The sequence below is a fragment of the Nothobranchius furzeri genome, chromosome 1 (assembly GCF_043380555.1).
Source record: "Nothobranchius furzeri strain GRZ-AD chromosome 1, NfurGRZ-RIMD1, whole genome shotgun sequence".
In the NCBI taxonomy this organism is placed as follows: Eukaryota; Metazoa; Chordata; class Actinopteri; order Cyprinodontiformes; family Nothobranchiidae; genus Nothobranchius; species Nothobranchius furzeri.
In genome coordinates, this window is record NC_091741.1 from 81,516,299 (window position 1) to 81,533,581 (window position 17,283).

General features: G+C 45.8%; 1 long non-coding RNA gene across 1 annotated transcript; it reads right to left on the bottom strand.

The window, feature by feature from the left end:
* Positions 1-16,837: 16,837 nt before the first annotated feature.
* LOC139071829 (uncharacterized) lies at positions 16,838-17,283 on the bottom strand. Its single transcript, XR_011521648.1, has 2 exons — positions 17,140-17,283; positions 16,838-17,089 (listed from the first exon to the last, which is right to left on the bottom strand). It is a non-coding gene; the product is annotated as an uncharacterized lncRNA (long non-coding RNA).

Below are 17,283 nucleotides of genomic sequence, written 5' to 3' on the forward strand. Positions count from 1 at the left end.
ATATTCTATTTGGTGAGAGATAAACTTTATTGTATTTATCCTATTGAATCTATAATTAAACGGGTAAACTAGCAGTAGCACATTCAATGTCAAGGAAAGCAAAAAGTTATCAGGAGAGAGAGAATGTTTAAGTGGTTAGCAGCAGTGTGCTAGACGATGGTCCCCTCCATGAGGCCACCACAGCTCAGCAGAACATCATTGTAGCTTCTTCTGGGGAGAAAAACACTTAGAGAAAAAATAAAGTTAACAGCTAAAATTGCAGAAAATAATACAGTTAAAGAGCAGATTGTAGAAGAAAGTTGTAGAGTGTGAAAAGTGTTTAGTGTATCCTCCAGCAGTCTAAGCCTATAGCAGCATAACTACAGAGACAACTCTGGATAACCTAGCCTTTTTAGATGGAGGCATGTTGGAGGTAGGGCAAGGGAGAGCCGTCTTTACCGAATGGACACTCCACCTCCCTGTACTCCCCCACTTGTCCAGATCTAGGCTAAAATCAGATTTTAACCATAGGCCCTATCAAATAAAAATGTTTTAAGCCTAGTCTTAAAAGTAGACAAAGTCTCTGCCTCACGGACTAAAGCTGGGAGCTGGTTCCACAGGAGAGGAGCCTAATAACTAAAAGATCTGCCTCCCATCCTAATTTTAGATATTCTGGGAACCACCAGTAGACCTGCAGTCTGAGAGCGAAGTGCTCGGTTAGGAACGTATGGAACAATCAGATCACTGATGATGAAGCTTGATTATTAAGAGCTTTATATGTGAGAAGGAGGATCTTAAAATCTATTCTGAATTTAACAGGTAGCCAATGTAGGGAAGCTAAGACAGGAGAGATATGATCTCTCTCTTTAATTCTCATCAGAACTCTAGCTGCAGCATTTTGGACAAGCTGAAGACTTTTAACTACATTCTGTGGACTTCCTGAGAGTAATGAATTACAGTAACCCAGTCTTGATGTAATAAATGCATGAACTAGTTTTTCAGCATCACTCCTGGAAAGGATGCTTCTAATCTTAGCAATATTCCAAAGGTGGAGAAAGAAAATCCTACAAACCTGTTTAACTTGGGATTTGAATGACATGTCCTGGTCGAAGATGACACCAAGGTTCCTTACTTTGTTCTCGGAGATTCATGTAATGCCATTCAGGTCAGGTGATTGACTAAGCAATTTTCTTTTCTGCATTTCTGGTCCAAAGATGAGAACTTCCGTCTTGTCTTGATTTAAAAGCAAAAAGTTTAGAGTCATCCAAATTTTTTTGTGTCCTCAAGACAAGCCTGTAATCTACCTAACCGATTAGGTTCATCAGGGTTAATGGATAAATTTAACTGTCGTCAGCATAACAGTGGGAGTTTATCCCATGCTGTCTAATGATTTTACCAACTGGGAGCATATATATATATATATATATATATATATATATATATATATATATATATATATATATATATATATATATATATATAGTAAAAATAATTGGTCCAAGCACTGAACCCTGTGGTGCTCCAGAAGATTTGTCATGTACATTTACAAAATGAAATCTATCCGACAGGTAGGATTTAAACCAACCTAGCGCTGTTCCTTTGATCCCTACAACATGTTCAAGTATTTCTAAAAGAACATAGTGATCAACTGTCAAAGGCAGCACTGAGATCTAACAAGACTAGAACAGACACAAGATTGTTATCTGAGGCCATGAGAATATCCTTTGTTTCTCTCACTAATGCAGTTTCAGTGCTGTGATACCTTAAACCAGACTGAAATTCCTCAAACAGATCATCAGTGTTTAAATGCTCACATACTTGGATGGCCACTATTTTCTCCAGGACTTTGGATACAAATGGAAGGTTAGATATTGGTCTATAATTCATTGGGTCATCTGGATCCAGAGAAGGCTTCTTAAGTGAAGGTTTGATTACAGCAACCTTAAAATCCTGTGGTACACATCCATTTACTAAGGATCATAGGCGGAGATCCCAGGGGGGACGGGGGGGACGCGTCCCCCCCTCACACAAGGTTGCCCCCCCCCCCCCCCCCCCCACAAAAGTTATTGTAAACACATAAATGCTATCAGTGAACCTGTATTGTCTTTAAAACCACAACGTAAAAGTTAGTCTGCAAATACAAAACAATGTGTTTTTAATTGTTGAGAAATTATAGTCCACCACCCCCAATTCCTCAAGTTGGTAAAGTCGGTCCACACACGCTGTTTCCAACAGGCGGGGCTGCCGGCTCTGCCTCGCTCACAGCTTCACAGCAGCCTGCAGGCTCACAGGAAGCGGGAATCAAAAAGCCAGCGGTTTCCAGCAGTAAGTCATTTATCACACGCTTGTTCTACAAACTTAAATATGTGTGTCAAATGTGGTCATAAATGTCAAACATAGACACCGATTATCTTTAGATTTTGATCACCGGCCGAAGATCCCTTTATGACAGACCACCACCACCACAGTAAAAAAAAGATGTTACTTCATGTTCTCTGGTCATTCCAGGATTATTCCGCTATTATTATTCCATTCACTAAGGTGATCAAAAGTTCCTTTTTCCAGACACGTACGCTTTCACGGTCTGCCCCTGGAATCTGCGGAGCATTTATAGATCGATGAAAATGTCCGTGTTTCATCCTATTTAGCAGATGAATCTGGTAGAATCAAAACTAACTGGTCCGATGTATGGAATACCACAGCGTTTAACTGCTCTTATCACGTCTTCCCCAGGCTCTGCAGTTGTTTACAATATGTCAACGTGCAGGTGCACCATGCAGCTTAGGGATGAACTGGTTACAGCAGATGTGTGGTGGAGGCACTTTGCTCAAAGCTCTCAGTGTAAAACAGAGCCAAAAATCCCGTTGGCCACACAGACCCAAAAACACTATGAAAACTGAGAAAAGTGAGAGATCGATTAAATTGAAAGATAAACTATAGAGTTTGTATATATTTAGTGTATTTGTAAAGTAAAATTTTTTAATTTTTATTATTAAAATGAAACAAATATTTCAAGAATATATTTTTAGATTTGGTGTATCTTTTCATTCAGTAGGACTTAGATAAAGTTATTAAATATTACAGAGTTATTCTCTAATAGCCAAAAGACATTTCTATGATTTATTAAAGAGATTTCAGTCATTTTGATACTTGACTTGTGAAAGCTGATTTGAAGTTTGTTATTTTTTCTAGCCATATTTAGAAGGAAAATTTCAAATATATTAAAATCAATATGGAACTATTTGGATTTTAGTAGCCTTCATGTTATGTGATTTAATAAAAATTTAATTTAACATTTTATGTTCTCTCTCTTTGTTGTGAAAAAAGTAGATATGTTTTCGTACTTAAAATTAATGCTTTGCATCTGTCCACACGTGTAGCTGTTGGTCAGCTAACAGCCATGTCATTTCAGGACATGTTGCTTCAACTATTAATGATCTACTTTTAAATCTTTATTTTGAATTGCTTGTTCCGTTTTAGGCCACAGTCTTGTTATTGAAATGAAAACAAAAAGAAAGGATGCTTATGGAGATGTACAAAATTGGCAAGATATTATTGTTGATCAATATCCTCCAGCTCTGTTCTAATGACAATATCCCATCTGTGTGTGTGTTGCTGTCCAACCGTCAGCAGACCAGGTCAGTTGAAATGGCAGAGAAATGAAAAACAGCAGACATCAGGTCATTTTTTAATGCTCCAGAACGTCAAGTAAGTAGAAACGTGCATTTTGATAAAGACATCTATAAGAAACAAATGAAATGCCTATGAAATTGTTTCTAAATGGTTTCATTAGGCAAAGTCGAGTCACTTGAGCACAGGCAGCCAGAGCCTGTCAGACACAGGCACATAGTCTCATGTCAGTCTCTTATAAGGACGTACAGTGCTGTATGTAGAGAGCATTTTTTTTTCATGTCCCCACCAAAAATTAGTCTCTGAAGTTTTACTGTTTATTGTCCCCCCCAAAATTGAAATGGGATTTCCGCCCTTGCTAAGGATAGATTGATTATATCTAGAATGGGGGCAGTAACCAAAGGAAATACATCTTTAAATAATTTGGTTGGGATTGGATCTAAAACGCAAGTTGAAGGTTTAGATGAAGCTAATATTTTTGATAACTCTGAAAGCTCAACTGGATCAAAACGGTTCAAGCACAGATGAGGTTCTACAGTTACCTCTGATGCTGCCTCACTTACTGAGGAAGAAGAAACCGCATTAGGGAGGATGCTACTGATTTTGTTTCAAATAGAATTAATTTTACTTGTAAAAAATCCCATGAAGTCATTGCTGCTGAGGGCTGAGGGAATAGATGGCTCAGAGCTATAATTCTGTGTAAGTTTGGCAACTGTAGTGAAAAGAAATTTAGGATTATGCTTATTCTCCTCAATTAACGCTGAGAAATAAGCAGTTCTAGTTTGTCGAAGTTTATTTTTATAAAGCACAAGACCATTTTTCCAGGATAAGTAGGACTCCTCCTGGTGCGTAGAGCGCCATGTTCTCTCCAATTTTCTAGAGTTTTGTTTTAAAGCTCGTAAATGAGAATTAAACCAGGGAGCCGACTTCATGACCCTAATTACCTACTTTTTAAAGGGGCAACATCATCCAATGCCACACGTAAAGAGGAAGTAACATTATGAACTAAGGCCTCAATTTGTGAGAGGCTAGAAATGAAAATATTGCCCTCTGCTACATTCCTCTGAGATGCTGAGGACAGTAAAGATAGAACAGTTGATTTAAAAGATGCAACAACAGCGTTGACAGAGACCGACTATAGTGAAATTTACTTTCATGTCTCGAGAACTCAGTTATAAAAAAACTCAAAGGTTATTAGAAAGTGGTCCGAGAGGACTGGATTATGTGGAAAGTAGGGCTGGGCGATATGGCAAAAATAGAATATCATGATTTTTCCAATATTTTATCACGATTTCGATTTTATCACGATTTTTTATCCATGAATAGCATAACTTAAATTGCATATTAAAGAAGAGAAACATTGAATAAATAAACATTTATTCATATTAGGGATAATCAATTCAGTGCTAACACACTTATATTTTAAACTCACACCAGTGATGATAAAAGTCCTGAGAGAAACAATTACAAAAATCAGTTTTTCTCATTTTTCAAGTAACTTAACATCAATTAAAATGGTTAACATTTGAAGTGCAAACATGTCAATTGCAAATGTATTGTTCAAACATTAACTTGTTCAAAATACTGATGAACTAAACAGGCACACATACAGTTTCTTAATAAAATGGAACAGAGTTACGTTGTGTACGCATTTCAAACACTGGAGTAATGTTGTGAAGAAAATTATTCTTCCATCAATCCAAGCAAAACTAAAACAAAACAAGTCAAAGGTTTTTTGTCAGGAAGATGAGTTTGTCCACCTTGTCTGGTTTAAGGGCTGCCCTTTGGCATGTGACAATATTGCCACCAGTGCTAAACACTCGCTCAGAGGGAGAACTTGTTGCAGGGATGCAAAGATACTTCTGAGCAAGCTGACTCACTTTTGGAAAAAAGACCTCATGGGCCTTCCACCATTCAAGTGGATTCATTTCACTATCCACATTGGGTGTGGACAAGTAGGCCTGCAGTTCCTTTTCAATCAGCTCTCTCTGTGTGGGTTCTTCAGTGGATGTTGAGGGAACTGCTGCAGTTTTGAAAAAGCAGGCCAAAGACTTTCCTGCTTTCTTTGCTGGCTGTGCTTCAGGGCTTTGGCTTTGTGATGTAGAGGAGGTAGAGGGCACTGGGTGCTCTGATTCAGGAGTCAGCAGAGACTCCAGCTCAGCCACAGCTCTGCTCAGCCTCTGCTCTTTCTCTGTGGCGTTAATGTACTGGGTTTTAAATCTGGGATCGACAAGAGATGCCATGTCTAACAGAGCATCAGTGACAGGATCCTGGTACTTTTCTGTGAGGTAGATGTCTATGGATGTTTTTATCTGTGCTGTCAGCTCTGTGTCATCGTCCTCTGGTTTCAGAAGATTGTTATGTAGCAGATGCAGGACCGGCTTCACATAGGAGACACTGACGTAATCCTCCCCAGAAAGTGCATCAGTGAAGTCTCGGAGTGGTCCTAGGGCTTTCTTAATTGAGTCCATGACATTGTTGAGGGTCTGACCTCATGAGGAAATTACTATGCAGTGATTTTCTCCAAAATGACTGTGCTTAAATTGCTTTGAAAGCAAATAATCACATCAGCGCCAAGAAACTTCATTTCCCATGATGCTTTGCACACGGAAGCATTGGGATGATGTCACCGCCTAATACCAGAAACACGTTCTGCGCATGTGCGGGAGGCCGTGGAGCTTTCCCGCGAACTAAGACCATAAATCTTCAGCAGAGACAAAGAAACCTCGTTCTTTTGCCCAGGATACCTGGCGGTAAGGACACGCTTGTCGAACGCTCCGACAACTTGAGCACGCGGAAGCTCTAAGTGCCCAAGTTGAGCCACGCAACCGCTGGAAACCACTCCACCATCATCGGGACCTGACTGGGAACGAGCGGAGCTCCATTCAGCTCTCAGAGACGCTGTAAGTTGTCAAACTCAGCACAAAAGAAACTTCGTTCTCTTTGTGTCCAGCCCGTGGAGAAACACTCGTTGAGCCAAACAACGGAGAAAGCATCAAACCGACGGATGACGCTGAAAACTGCGGAGAAAAACGGAGAACCGTCAAATCATAACAGCGGGGGACGCCTCGCTCTTCTGGTGATCAGAAAACTCATTTTTCTCTCTCCTTTTCTCCTCCCGTTTCCTCTATAGTCCAGAATAAGCAATAAAACCGCGCTATTGCTTAAAAAGTAGCTTCGTGTTTTCCTCTTTCGCTCCCAATTCGTCCTTCGGGTCATTTTGAATAAATAAACTGCTTATTGATCATTGTTTGGTATCTTTAAATGTTTTCTGCTTGGCCACGTGGTTAAACTAAAAGATATTATTCGTGATTAATCCTTTGTGTTGTTTCATGATCCTTTGAAATGTTTTGAGTGAATTTAAGGTTAAGTTACTGATGATTCTAAGTGCCTTGGAAGTTAAAGTGCAAGTTGCCACTCACACTTTAGCCAGACAAAGGGGTCAGCCATCTTGCATACAGACTCCATTTTAGAAACACACACACACATACATACACACAAAACACCTTGAACATTATTTTGAATATACATCCTTTTATTATATCACATGGTTATTATTCATTTATGCCACTGTTTATTCATTTGACAAATTGTTAATTAAACGTTATAAAATTCAGATTTTCGTCTCCAGTAGCTTTGTTGTGTCGAAGAGAAGTCTCTGCTCCGAGGATTCTACGAACTTCAAGAAAGACTGATAAGAGTTTTGGATTCAATTTTTCCCCGGTTAAAGGGGAATGGTGCCCCATATATCTAAGAATATCTTAATTAATTAATAAATCAGTAAATATTCCCATATTTACAGAATTTATTGAAGAATCCAAAAGTAAGTTAAAGCTTACTAATTGTTCGCTCCTAATAACCCCTACATTAATTGCTGCAGCCCGTGTGAGGCTTGGATACACAGAGATTTCTATCCGGCACAAACAAACAAATAAATCCAAAGAGCTTGAATTAAAAATAATCAGTTGTTCAGCCTTGAACCAGCAACAGAGTGGTGCTGATTTCGCTGAGCAGGAAGCTGCATCGAACTCTCACCAGTAACTCAGTGCTTCTTTAAAGGTGCAACGTGTAAATTAATTCTGGTTGACTTTTAGGTTAAAATTCAGTTTTTCCTTAAAGGTGCAACGTGTAATTAATTCTGGTTAACCTTTTAGGTTAAAATTCAGTTCTTCATTCTGACTAACCCTTTTAGGCTAAAATTAACTGCTAATTTAGCGACTTTAACTCACAGTGGCTATTATAACTAACTGAAACCTTCACTCAAAGACTGATAACACCCTGTTTGCTAATATTCTGAAGGAATAATAGCACATTTAACACTGCAAGTGTTGTAAGACGTTGCTACGGCAACGCACCAGCTTTTGCTAAAATACTGAAAGGAATAGTATTTTAAGCGTCCGTCACGGCATTCTGTGCAATTTAAAACGCTAAAACCTGTGCGCACAAAGGTTAATTTAGTGTTTTTCTGCTACAAAGCTAGCAGTTGCTGCCCAAAAGGTGCAGCTTGAGCTATCTGCAGAAGCTCTACTAGGCTATTTTTGGTTCGGTTGTTAAATGGAGGGACAGAGTAGTGAACTGACCAACTCCCAGCAACCAGGTGGCGCTGCGGCCCACGACTATGAACCTGGCCTACTTTCTGGACAAATATTGTCCAAACTGGTCGCGGTTGCTCGAGAACCCGACTACCCTTCTAGGGATTTCACTGAAGAACAGCGTAGCGTCGAGCTAGAAGCTGTAATTGATCAAATAGAAAACCCGGATGGTACAAAACCAATCCAGGTTCACTTAGCTAAGTTAGCCCTGATCCTCTATCAGAGAGGACTCCAACGTGGTCAGAAGATCATGAACCTCCAGAGTATGCTAGCTGAAAAACAGCGAAATGAAAGGCTGATCGAGGAAGACAACACCGATTCTGGGGAAGATGGGGAGAAGACCCCGCCCCCCTCTGCTGATGACAACAGACAGTGGGAAGGGGGGAAACACCGTGACTCTCTGGACGGACGCACGCCGCAGGGGAGAGATGAAGCTTATCTGTCCCAACCTTCGGCCCTGTTCCCTACACACACTCTAGGGCATTCAGGACCACCTTGGGGCCGAGGGCAGTTCGCCCTCGAACCCCAGGTTGGACCACCACCCTCATCTTCACGGCCTTCTCAATCAGTGAGAAGTCGAACAGCTGAGCGGCATCTCTATTTAGACCGCTCCCCCAGTCCACGAAGGGTGCAAGGTGCCGGCTGGGGTTATGCACAAGCCCAACCTGCACCTCCACCACCCACCCATCCTAGCTACTCCGGTATTTGGCATGCCAGCAACCAGCTGCAGGACAAAGCATCATACGCCAGTCCGTACCCGGACAGAGCGTATTACGCAGAAGCCCCAGTTGAAAGACGCAGGCTGCACTACGCAGACGTGCCCCGGGAGGAGGAACTCCCAGGACACCCACGTGACGTGCCAGCAGCCCGCCACAACATGCCGGACCCCGATTTGGGCCCCAGGAGTCAACATTGGGAGCCCAGAGCACACCAGCGATATCCAGCGCCCTCTGAGACAGACCGTGGGTCAGAGTCCGAGGATGACGCGCCGTACCGTGAGTCAGGGCTCCGTGTACGTCAAATTGAATCGCTAGCTAAAGACATAGAACGCTTTGATCCTAACACCAATGAATCCAACGTCGACGATTATCTCAGGGAGATAGAACGTTGTCTGCTTGATCTTCCAGCACCCTCTTCAAGGGAAAAGCTCAAGCTAATTTGGAAAACCACATCTAGAACGGTGCACGGTTTCATGGAAACTCTACCATCTGACATTCGAGATCGGTACTCCTCGCTCTGCCGAGCGTTGAGAGATGAATACGCCACGTATGCAGACTCTGCGTCAGCTACAATGGGGGCCTTCTCCATCAAACACTGGAGAAACGAACCCCCCAGAGAGTATTATCGCCGACTCAAAAGTGCTTATTTCCAAGGTCGAAACGGCCCTGGGCTCGAGGAAGACCCTGCCTTCAGATCCCTGTTCATTCACAACCTGCACGAGTGTGTTCGATCCGAAGTCTCAATGTATTGTCGGATGAAAAAACTGACAACTCAGGAGATTAGGAGATACGCTCAACAGGATTGGGAAGCCGGCGGAAAGCCCCAAAAGCCTGACGCACATCACCGCGTCATGCACCTAGCTCCCGACACCGAGCCGCGTTTGGAGCTCGAAGGCACAGAAGCTCCACCCACTAAGCCAAAATCTGCTAAACCTAGACCTGTTAAACCGCGAGAGCAGTCCCAATCTCCTCAACAGGGGAAGGGGGGTGCTGATTGGCCGCCTAGGTCTGGACAATCAGACAGGAAGTGGCCCAACCAAAACCAACGGCAGGCAGGTCGGAACAGTGGAAGGTTTAAGGAGCGCCGCCAACAGGTAAGTCCTGAACGCAAGTCCGCAGGTGAGTACTTGACCAAAGCCGACCTCCAGGAGATGTTTCAGCAGTTCCTAGCTAAACAGAAGGAACAGCTGAGATCTGCAGAAGAGACCCCTGCACCAAAGTCTTCTTCTAAGAAGCCAGACCCAGAGCCAACGTCCGCATGACTAGGCGTGGCTCAAACCCCCAGCGTGGCCAGGACCTACCTAATCAGCTGGGGAAACACTACTGGTAGATCACAGGAGTCTCCTGAAATCTACCCCCCAGAGAAACCTGATACTAAGTTTCTGAAGTTCCTTGGTGACTTAACAAACCATGATCATGCTCGCCGTTTGTACTGTAGCACCAACGTAGGTGGATGCATACAGGTTGATGCTCTGCTGGATACCGGCTCAGAAATCACCCTGATGTGCTCCACACTGTTCCATCGCGTGTCCGACACCATGCGGTCGCTCGGGAAACCAGTCCAGGTAGAACCCTGTGACCTGAAAATCACCAGCTACACCCAGACCCGGGAGTGTATCACTCACCGGGCATGGCTGGACATCACCATCCAAGACATGACTCTGGTTCACCCGTTTTATGTCTGCCAGCTAGACACTGAACCACTTCTCATTGGTCAGGACCTGCTTGAACGTCTAGCTCCCCTCATCGACTGCCAGAAGGGTCAACTTTGGGCCCAGGTGGACACACCTAAGCCCTGGAACCTAGATAGCAGCCGACCGTCCTCCATTCTTGAGGTCAGCCTAAGTGAGCCGCAAAACCCTTGTTCCAAGGTCATGCCCCTCCCTACAGCTCCCACAGACGATGTCCGCCTGCAAAGGCACGAAACCGCTCCTGGAACTCCGCTCCGCACACATTCGTCTTTTCTCTGCTCGCTGAAGAACGTCAGCCTGCAGCCATATGCACCACACATAGTTGGTGGTCTTACCATCAACTGCACCCACATCTCAGATGCTCGCCTTGCTCTTTGGTCGGAAAAGTCAGCCATCAGCCAGCAGACGTTTGAACACCTGCGTCAGAAGGACCCCCTTCTGGTCAGTGTGACACGTAGCCATCGGCTCTTGTCACCTACTTGGCCGCAGAGGCTCCTGAAGGCACCAGAGGTCTGCTCTCTGACTATCCAACTTGGAGCAAGACAGCTCACACATACATTCAGCATCATACCACAGCTTGATCCACCTGCACTCATTGGAGCAGATCTGCTGGTTCGACTCGGTGCCCAGCTGGACACTTGCAATCAAGTCCTTTGGGCTCGAGCCACACCATCCTCTGAGCCTTGCTCAGAAGGCCCTGAACACTTGCTGTCCAGACAGACCATTCCACAGGCCTGCCGTGCAGTGGTTGAGGCTAGCACGGTTCTGCCCCCACTGGTCAAAGGAGTGCCTGTTCGTCTGACTCTGATGAAGCATCAGAAGCTGCCAGGCACACAGGCCTTCTTCCAGCCATCACCACACTTCTTGGAGCTTAACTTAGCCGTCTGTGGCACGCCACTCTTGGAGCTGAACAATCGTTCTGCCTACTTGTTGGTCGAAAATCCGACCCGGAGTCCTATCCACATGCCGGCAGGAAAGCCCTTGGGCATGCTGATAGATAGCTCATTCCATGACTTCGAACTTTCAGTTCCCGTGATTGGACAACTTCCGTTGTTCTTGAACGACAGACAGGTTGGTGCAGACACATTCAGTACTTTCCCCTCACAAATGATTACCATCAAGCGGCATGAAGCCCTTCCTGAGGAACCCATTTGCAGTGCAACCTTAGATACTGACGGCGGTCAGTGTCTAACGGTTTTTGCAATAAATACTCAACCCTCTGAGTCACCGGTTGAAAGCCCGGAACACCAGAGACCCTCCTCCTCTGAACCTTATGACGGCTTCGAGGCCGAAGTCAGCCAGCAGCTTGACAAAGCGGATGTGCTGGAGTCAGAGGAGCAGAGAGCAGCGCTTAGAAGCCTGTTCTATGAGTTTCAGTCCATCTTATCCAGGGACTCCCTGGACTGTGGACTCACAAACCTGCACACGGTTCGCATTCCGACGAACCCGAATGCCCCTCCTACTTTTGTACGTCAGTACAAGATTCCCCTCGCTGCTTATGAGTCGATCCAGGAGATCCTCGATCAGCTGAAGGAGAAAAACATCATCAGAGAGTGTAACTCCACTTACAACTCTCCCATCTGGCCGGTTCTGAAACCGACTGGGAAATGGCGTCTCACCATAGACTATCGTGTACTGAACAAACAAGTACCTCTCTCCAGGTGGCCTATGATCCATTTAGATCAGGAGCTAGCCAGAGTCAGAGATGCTCGTTTCTTCTCTACGGTTGACGTAGCCAACGGCTTCTGGACCATGAAGGTTGAGCCGGCGGACCAGTATAAACTGGCTTTCTCCTTTGGAAATCGCCAATATACTTGGAACCGCTGCCCCTTTGGCTACTCTAACTCACCTGCCGAGTTCAACATCTTCCTCCACAAAGCCATGTCAGATGCTGCTTCCAGAGGGAACCTCATATATGTCGATGACATCTTGATGAGGAGTCGAACCTTCGAGGAGCACCTGGCCGAACTCCGTCACGTGCTGCAACAGCTCGCTGACGCCGGAGCTAAATTGGCGATTCTCAAGGTACAGTGGTGTCGAACCAAAGTGGAGTATGTTGGACTGCTGGTTGGCCCTAATGGAGTCGAGCCCCAAGCGGGACGCATTAGAGCCATTCAGGACATCAAAGCCCCAGCTAATCTGACTGAACTCAGGAGCTTCCTCGGAGTCTGCAACTACTCCAGGCAGTTCATTGAGGAGTATGCTGAAACAGCGAGGCCCCTCACTGAGCTGCTTCGGAAAGACACACCTTTCGTGTGGGACAGACCCCAAGAACTCTCCTTCCAGTTTCTAAAACAGAAGTTGGCGTCCGCACCCTGTCTGGCTTACCCAGACAAGGATAAAGAGTTCTACATAGAGGCTACTTTCTCCTCTCACTGCCTGAGCGCTGCTTTGAAGCAGAAACACGATCAGGACATGAGAGTTGTGGCATACGCCAGCAAGCCTCTGAGCAAGGTGGAACTCCAGTTCTCAGACTGCGAGAGAGCTCTCCTCTCTACAGTCTGGGCCGTCGAACACTTTCGTAGTTACATCGGTGGACAGAAAGTGATCATTGAAACGTGTCATCAGCCTGTCACCTTCCTAAACAGCCAGCGTCTGCGCGAAGGAAGAGTGTCAAACAGCCGCATTGCGACGTGGATGATGGTGCTCCAAGGATACGACATTGAGGTCAAGTATGGTCATAACACCAAGCTAGCACTAGGACAAGGGCTAGCAGGCTGACAGCACTGTGACTCTGACTCCGTCAGGGGCCCCCTGGACACACCTGCCACAGTCTACCCAACCGCATCCAATCATCGCTACTTTGATGAGAATGTTTGCCAAGGGCTTCCGAAAGTTTACACTGACGGATGCGCCTACCTTCACGAAGGCCAGCTCCGTGCTGGGGTTGGAGTCGTTTGGGTGGACTGTGACACTAAGCAACCAAATCACAACCGGTTGGGCCAAAAGTCTAGTCAGTACGCCGAAATTGCTGCAGTGTTGATAACCCTCCAGCAGGCGGCAGCCTTGGACATCACTCAAATCGTCCTTTGCTCTGATTCAAACTACGCTAGACACAGCTTCATTTCTCACTTCCCCATGTGGAAGGAGAACCACATGAAAAACGCCAGGAACAGAGACGTGAAACACTCGGAGTTATTCCTAGCGTGTGATCTGCTCACCACTGAGAAAGGCATAATGGTCTACTGGAAAAAGGTCAAAGGTCACTCCAGGACCCTAGGTCCAGAGAAAGATGGTAATGACGAAGCGGACCGCCTTGCTAAGCTCGGTGCTGACCAGGGAACCTGTTGGGAATTCAAAGACGAGTGGCTTCCACCCAAGGCCGTTCACGAGGTCTGCGCGATAACTCGTTGCCATGCTAAACAGGCAGACGAACCTCGGACCGTTGGGGTACCCGTGTTTCTAGGCAGACAGCCACAGGACACGGACCTAGTCACTATGCAGGAACAAGATCCTGACCTGAAGCTCATCCGCGAGCTTCTCCAAAAGGGACCGATGCCTGAACAACCGTCACCACCTACTGGCGCAAGCCGAGATTTGGTAACCCTGCATCGTCAACTCGCGCACCTGAAACTACAAAACCATTTGTTAGTTTACATGCGTGACGATCACAGCCCGCCGCGCTGGGTTGTTCCACTCGACCACAGAGGAGTAATGCATGCCTACGCCCACGACGCTCCGGTTGGAGGTCACTGCGGAGCAAACGCTACCCTCGCGTCACTGACAGAAGTAGCATATTGGCCATCGATGTCCAAGGACGTGCACAGCTATGTCCAAGGCTGCCTCGTCTGTGCCCAGTTTCAACCCTCCCAGCCGCTTGCTAGAGCACCACTACAACGCAGGGGAATAACCTTCCCTTGGTCCCATCTGCAGATCGACTGGGTTGGACCGGTTCCCAAATCGGCAAGAGGAAACAAATATATGCTAACTGTAACTTGCAGTTTCACGAAGTGGGTGGAGTGCCTTCCAGCGCCAAACGATACAGCCGTCACAACCGCTGTACTGCTGATTAACCACATTTTCAGTCGATGGGGACTTCCACTCTGCATTGACTCTGACCGAGGAACTCATTTCACATCCAGTGTAATGACGTCCCTGTTTGAACTTCTGGGAGTGGAAGTGAGATTCCACCTCCCCTATCACCCACAGTCATCCGGACAGGTCGAACGGATGAACCGCACGGTCGTCTCTATGCTCAAAAAGTACGTCTGCTCCACTGGGAAGGACTGGGACGTCAAGCTCCCTCTGGTCCTGATGGCCATACGGTCCACTCCACAGCGATCCACGGGGGTTACGCCCTTTGAGATGATGACCGGCAGACTGATGACTCTACCACTGCAACTCCTGTATCACCCAGAGGATGTCAGTGTTGCCACTGCCTATACCGCTCATCAGTATGTGGCAGACTTGAAAACACACCTCAGAGCTACGTTCGCGCACGCTCAGAAGAAACTGGAGACCAACGTAGAAGGCGCTAAAGCCTACTACGACCAAAAGACAACCAGCCGCGAATACGAGGTGGGTGACAAAGTATTCTACTTTCGGTTCGCCCAACCGGCACGCAAAGCTAAGAAGTTCCTGCCCTGCTGGTCAGGACCATTTGAGATCGTGGCAAAACTCTCTCCAGTTGCATACAGGTTACGCATCACCAAAGCAAGACAGGAGCCTGTCTACAAATGGGTGCATGCAAACCAAATCAAACCCTACGTCAAACCGTCCCCGCGGGTACAGAGACCAGACTCCCCGCAGGAGGTAGACGTAGTCTCTACATAGTTCTATGCATGGAAATGGAAAGGGGGGAAAGTGCACGTTTAACCCATTAACATGTACTAACCGACAAAGAACCAGGCCCCCCCCCGCCGTCACTTTCACTAACCAAGAGAAACTCCTCCTAGACCTCTAACAGGATGTACTCACTAAAACCTTACAGGGTACTCTTGTAACTGTCAACCTACATTCTGCTCTGATTAATGAATATCTACGTGCAATCAAGGCTTGGTCTGAAACCATACATCAGGATATTGTGTACACACGAGTGGTGAGAGATTTGATGCAGGACCTGCTCAGGGAAGTAAGTTCCACGCTAGACAGCTTGGTTGCAAGTCGTATTTCCCCGTACTTACCCCTCTACTGTGCACCTTTCACAAATCCACCTAGCGTACAGCCTAGGTAGTGCAATTCCCACTCACGTTGAAGCAGAAAATTAGAACTCGGTTTCCTGTTACATGTTCCCATAATTGTGACACCTCACATCTATAGGTTTAAGTCGATGCTTAACATTGGTATTTGAAAGGACGGTAGGCATTTCCACTTTGAACTAGAAACCTGGCACTCCATCATCTCAACCTCGAACAGCATGACTCAGAGATTGAGATCATTGACGCTTTCCAGGGTTATAACTTTGCCTTCGATTTAGAAATTGACCAACAATTACTGATTGAAGGAACCAAATTTGTTAAGTTCACACAAAACCCGCGTGAACTTACTTTGACGCCCAAGATGCTACATTGACACAGATTATACGACCTTAATCTGCACATTGGTCGCCCTGGGGATGGGATGGCTCATCACGGCCGTGATAGCTTATTCTGCCTACAGGCGTGTTAAGAAACTCCAAGATAAGATGCACTTGCTCACCTACGGTGTGCCTCGTGACCGCGTTCGGGGAGACTCCAAGCGTGAATGTACCACACCTGTCTAAAGGGGGTGAGCAACATTTTCTTTATTATTTTGTAACCCTAAGAGTAGTTCTCATTTTAGTCTACCTCACATATTTATCTGAGTGTTGCAGTTTGTCACATTCTTTATAAGCTACACACTGAATGTATGACCTAAGAATGTATTTTATGAGACCTCAAGGTTGCTATGAATTTTCTTGGATGTTATATGTTTTTTTTTGGGGGGGTTTCTGTATTTTTTGTTTCGTACTTGGTCACATATTAACTAGTGGTTATGTGCCGGCCCAGCTCAGTCTGTCAATGACTCTGTCTGACGCACCAGCACATTGTAGTACCTCTTAGTTTTATGGTCCTTGTTTTAGCCCAAAGACTGTCCTGATCTGCCCTTTGGACCAAAAAGTGGGGAATCTTGGGACCACATAGGTCAATGCGTGTTTGCGAACTATGGACCTCGTACATCACCGCGTGCTCCATAAACTGAACTGTATGGCCGGCGGTGAGATGCCTTTGTGTCCCCTCGTGGAGTTAACCGCCCACCGACCTTCCTCCTTCTACACTACTACCTCTCGCATGGACGACATCATCATTGCGTACCACCTGCGTGAGTGGCTTCTTCTCGTTATGCGCGTTGGGGACTATCCCGTTTCCTATCCTCTTTTGTTTTGTGCCTGACCAGGATCCAAGACAAAGACAAAGACCAAAGGCGCCAGGATCCAAGACAAAGACCAAAGACAAAGGCGTCCAAGGAGACCAACGTCCTAAGGGACAAACCCACCTGTGCTTCCGACAATCAAGTCGACCTACGTTCATGAGGAACAAACCCACCTGTGCTTCCGACGATCAAGTCGACCTACGTTCATGAGGAACAAACCCATCTGTGCTTCCGACGATCGAGCTTTGGGCGCGATCCCCGAAACCAAAAGGGGGAATGTTGAGGGTCTGACCTCATGAGGAAATTACTATGCAGTGATTTTCTCCAAAATGACTGTGCTTA